The following is a 3,662-nucleotide window of genomic DNA, read 5'->3' as shown; positions in this document are numbered from 1 at the left end:
TTTGCATGTATTAGCTCTAGAATTGCCACAGTTATCCAAGTAACGGTGGAGCGATCAAAGGAACCATAACTGATTTAATGAGCCATTCGCAGTTTCACTGTATCGGAACCGTGTGTACTTAGACTTGCATGGCTTAATCTTTGAGACAAGCATATGCTACTGGCAGGATCAACCAGGTAGCCCTCGCGTCCGGCGGTCTGTGTTTCTTGCATTGGAACCGGAGCTGAGCGGGGAGCCGGGCGCGGGGACCGGGCGGCGCCCGCGGGAGACGGCCTCCCGCGGGGTTACCCCCGGCGGCACCCCAGCCTCCCTCGTTTCTTTCATTCATTTTTTTCGGACGTGGGCTACCGAAATTTCCGTTACCGATTCAGCCCCCGTGCGCGGTGAGGAAGTCGGCTGGGCCTCGGTATGTACTCGGTCCGTAGAGGCCGCGTTACCGCGTGGCGGTCAGTCGCGGGAGGGAGCCGGAGCCGCCCGCACGCCCGCGACCGCAACACGCACTCGGAGGCGGCGTCTTCTGACAGACGCCGGTAGGGTTTGAGAAACATGCTTTTTCGGAAAGGACCGCTCGGCTGACGCGGGCCTGGGCTCCCGCACCCCTCTCGTGGCGGGGCACCCGCGAGCGCGGCGGAACTCCCGTGTAGGACATCTCTGGGCCCGTGTGGCCGACGGGCACGCGACAGGGTCGTCTCGGTCTCGCGACGAAAGCGGTTTCGCGCTGGTTGGTGCGCTAGAGGTCGATCCGCAGGCCGAAGGAACCGTCCACCCGAACACCCCGGCGCGAGGCCGGGGCCGGCAGGGGCCCTCCGATGGCGGGTCATGCTTGCCAATCGGTCAGTGGTTGGTGTGGTGCAGTACATGTCAGGGTGTGGGTGCGAGATGGGCCGGGAGGACCGCTCCTCCTGCGTCGGACCCCGAGTCATAGGAAGTGCCGTTTTGTCACAACCCCAGGGGTGGGGTGGGTAACGGTAGGGAAGTGCCGGCCAACGCGCAGAGGTCGACCCGCAGGCCGAAGGAACCGTCCACCCGAACACCCCGGCGCGAGGCCGGGGCCGGCAGGGGCCCTCCGATGGCGGGTCATGATTGCCAATCGGTCAGTGGTTATGTGTGTGCTGCGGTGCCGGCCAACGCTCAGAGGTCGACCCGCAGGCCGAAGGAACCGTCCACCCGAACACCCCGGCGCGAGGCCGGGGCCGGCAGGGGCCCTCCGATGGCGGGTCATGATTGCCAATCGGTCAGTGGTTGTGTGTGTGCTGCGGTGCCGGCCAACGCTCAGAGGTCGACCCGCAGGCCGAAGGAACCGTCCACCCGAACACCCCGGCGCGAGGCCGGGGCCGGCAGGGGCCCTCCGATGGCGGGTCATGATTGCCAATCGGTCAGTGGTTATGTGTGTGCTGCGGTGCTGCGGTGCCGGCCAACGCTCAGAGGTCGACCCGCAGGCCGAAGGAACCGTCCACCCGAACACCCCGGCGCGAGGCCGGGGCCGGCAGGGGCCCTCCGATGGCGGGTCATGATTGCCAATCGGTCAGTGGTTGTGTGTGTTGCGGTGGGGCCGGGAGGACCGCTCCTCCTGCGTCGGTCCCCGGGTCATGGGAAGTGCCGTGTGGCGGTGGTGGGGCCGGGAGGACCGCTCCTCCTGCGTCGGACCCGAGTCATGGGAAGTGCCGTGTGGCGGGGCCGGGAGGACCGCTCCTCCTGCGTCGGACCCGAGTCATAGGAAGTGCCGTGTGGCGGGGCCGGGAGGACCGCTCCTCCTGCGTCGGACCCGAGTCATAGGAAGTGCCGTGTGGCGGGGCCGGGAGGACCGCTCCTCCTGCGTCGGACCCGAGTCATAGGAAGTGCCGTGTTGCGGGGCCGGGAGGACCGCTCCTCCTGCGTCGGACCCGAGTCATAGGAAGTGCCGTGTTGCGCTGGTGGGGCCGTGCCCGCCAACAGCCTTCAGTGGTCGGATACCACGTTTGCAAGCTCCCCGCTGGAATGGGGACTTAGAAGAAATGAGGGGAAAATTCCCCCGGAGCTCCGTGCCTGAGGGCGGGCTGTGAGCCGCGCCGCGTCCGCCAACAGCCTTCCATGGTCGGACACCATTGTTCGCAAGTTGCCCGCTGGAATGGGCACATAGAAGAAATTTCGAGGATAACATCCACCAGAGCGCCAGGGCGGCCGTTATTGCAGTATGCGTCCGCCTGGCAGCTCTCTTCCGCGGGAACCATTGGGCAATTTCTTTCACGGAGGTGGACATAGAAGAATTTTTGTTTCTAAAAACGTGGTTCCTAAAAATGTGCCCCAGGTGTTTTGGAAAACCCGGGTAAACCTGGGAAGTAGGCAAATGACCCTCTGACTAGGGGTAAAAACGTTTGCCTACTGCAGCGCCCCTAATGCAATTCGGCGGAACTGCAACGCCCCTGGTCGCCTAAACGCTACCCCTGGTCGCCTAAACCTCACCCCTGGTCGCCTAAACCTCACCCCTGGTCGCCTAAAAGTCACCCCTGGTCGCCTAAATTGTCAACCCCTGGTCACCTAAATTGTCAACCCCTGGTCGCCTAAAGGGGACTTAGAAGAAATGAGGGGGCAAATTCCCCCGGAGCTCCGTGCCTGAGGGCGGGCTGTGAGCCGCGCCGCGTCCGCCAACAGCCTTCAGTGGTCGGATACAATGTTTGAAAGGTCCCCGCTGGAAAGGGGACTTAGAAGAAATGAGGCAAATTTCCCCGGAGCTCCGTGCCTGAGGGCGGGCTGTGAGCCGCGCCGCGTCCGCCAACAGCCTTCAGTGGTCGGATACAATGTTTGAAAGGTCCCCGCTGGAAAGGGGACTTAGAAGAAATGAGGCAAATTTCCCCGGAGCTCCATGCCTGAGTGCGGGCTGTGAGCCGCGCCGCGCCCGCCAACAGCCTTCAGTGGTCGGATACAATGTTTGAAAGTTCCCCGCTGGAAAGGGGACTTAGAAGAAATGAGGCAAATTTCCCCGGAGCTCCGTGCCTGAGGGCGGGCTGTGAGCCGCGCCGCGTCCGCCAACAGCCTTCAGTGGTCGGATACAATGTTTGAAAGGTCCCCGCTGGAAAGGGGACTTAGAAGAAATGAGGCAAATTTCCCCGGAGCTCCGTGCCTGAGGGCGGGCTGTGAGCCGCGCCGCGCCCGCCAACAGCCTTCAGTGGTCGGATACAATGTTTCAAAGTTCCCCGCTGGAAAGGGGACTTAGAAGAAATGAGGCAAATTCACCCGGAGCTCCGTGCCCGAGGGCCGGCTATGAGCCGCGCCGTGCCCGCCAACAGCCTTCCACGGTCGGATACAATGTTTCAAAGTTCCCCGCTGGAAAGGGGACTTAGAAGAAATGAGGCAAATTCACCCGGAGCTCCGTGCCCGAGGGCCGGCTATGAGCCGCGCCGTGCCCGCCAACAGCCTTCAGTGGTCGGATACAATGTTTCAAAGTTCCCCGCTGGAAAGGGGACTTAGAAGAAATGAGGCAAATTCCCCCGGAGCTCCGTGCTCGAGGGCCGGCTATGAGCCGCGCCGTGCCCGCCAACAGCCTTCCTTTGGTCGGATACAATGTTTCAAAGTTCCCCGCTGGAAAGGGGACTTAGAAGAAATGAGGCAAATTCCCCCGGAGCTCCGTGCTCGAGGGCCGGCTATGAGCCGCGCCGTGCCCGCCAACAGCCTTCCTTTGGTCG

General features: G+C 62.9%; 1 non-coding gene across 1 annotated transcript in view; it reads right to left on the bottom strand.

Moving 5' to 3' along the window:
• Positions 1–179, bottom strand: part of LOC148315056 (18S ribosomal RNA) — a 1,933-nt gene extending 1,754 nt beyond the window's left edge. Inside the window, exon 1 of the ribosomal RNA XR_015841357.1 lies at positions 1–179. This exon is cut by the window's left edge and continues 1,754 nt beyond it. This is a non-coding gene — a ribosomal RNA (18S ribosomal RNA).
• Positions 180–3,662: the final 3,483 nt, after the last annotated feature.

Source organism: Idiotropiscis lumnitzeri, unplaced genomic scaffold (genome assembly GCF_059441095.1).
Source record: "Idiotropiscis lumnitzeri isolate Australia: NSW breed Sydney's pygmy pipehorse unplaced genomic scaffold, RoL_Ilum_1.0 HiC_scaffold_150, whole genome shotgun sequence".
Taxonomy (NCBI): domain Eukaryota; kingdom Metazoa; phylum Chordata; class Actinopteri; order Syngnathiformes; family Syngnathidae; genus Idiotropiscis; species Idiotropiscis lumnitzeri.
This window is presented reverse-complemented; position numbering and strand designations above follow the sequence as displayed.